General features: G+C 44.9%; 1 protein-coding gene across 1 annotated transcript in view; it reads right to left on the minus strand.

Moving 5' to 3' along the window:
- Nucleotides 1-989, minus strand: part of FNDC3B (fibronectin type III domain containing 3B) — a 171,717-nt gene that overhangs the window by 76,660 nt on the left and 94,068 nt on the right. The window lies entirely within an intron of this gene.

Genomic DNA, 989 nt, shown 5'->3' on the forward strand with positions numbered 1-989 from the left:
TCCTCCCACTGGGAAACAGCCGCTGCCAGGGTGCAGCTTCACGAATAAACACAATTCTAAAATTAATATCAGCAGGAATAACCACGGTGGTGATGTGGCTTTTCCTGCAGCCTCAGATATCCACACGGATCACTGAGAGCTGGGCTGCTGCTGSTGATAGCTGTGTGGGTAAGAGACGGAATAAACAACCTGCATTTAGGGAGGAAAACAATTGAAAAAGGAACACAAAGCACCAAAATAAGTGTATTTACTGTGACTGACCTCACATTCTGCCCATAAAATTTCTACCATGGGTTTTGACAGCACCCAGAGTAGTGTCACTTTGGAAAGCACATGTGTGCCAAGGAGCTGCTCTGTTCATCACTGCTATCTGCTCAAGACAAATCACAGGGCAGAGGGTTTGTTTCTGTGACAGAGCTGGTCCACACATCCACACCAACCAGCTCTGGGGTATGCATAACTTGGCCCCTAACGCCACAGTCGAAGCGTGTAAAAACAGATGTAGGAAGGTGGAAATGTGCTTAGGCTGAAAAATGTTTCTCAGGTTATAATTTTTCCAGAGTTGTATTTCTGGAGAAYGGTCAACCAGCCAAATTTCAGTCCAGACTTAGGAGCCAAGCTTTTCTTGAAGCTCATTCAAAAAACTTCTGCCATTTCTTAAATTAAAAAATACAACCACGTAAGATCAATTACTATCCCTTTGACTCTGCACGCTGGCACGCACRAGGTGGAAAAGCATGAAGGAAGCGTAATTTAATTTCATGCAACAAACAGGTTGTTAGAAACCTCATTTTCTCTAARGTGACTGATGGCACACAGATGGAATGGTATCTGTGATGAATATGTTGTATGAGATAGGTGAACGTGAATCAAAGGCACATGCTGCAGGATGCTGCCACTCTCAGCTGKAGTTATCCAGCCCCCAGCAGAAAAGACTCTGCTGGGAATGCCACACTCCAGTGGCTCTCATCACATCCCAGTGTCTCACT

This window comes from Malurus melanocephalus, unplaced genomic scaffold (assembly GCF_030028575.1).
Source record: "Malurus melanocephalus ecotype Western Australia unplaced genomic scaffold, MMel_1.1 scaffold_108, whole genome shotgun sequence".
NCBI lineage: Eukaryota > Metazoa > Chordata > Aves > Passeriformes > Maluridae > Malurus > Malurus melanocephalus.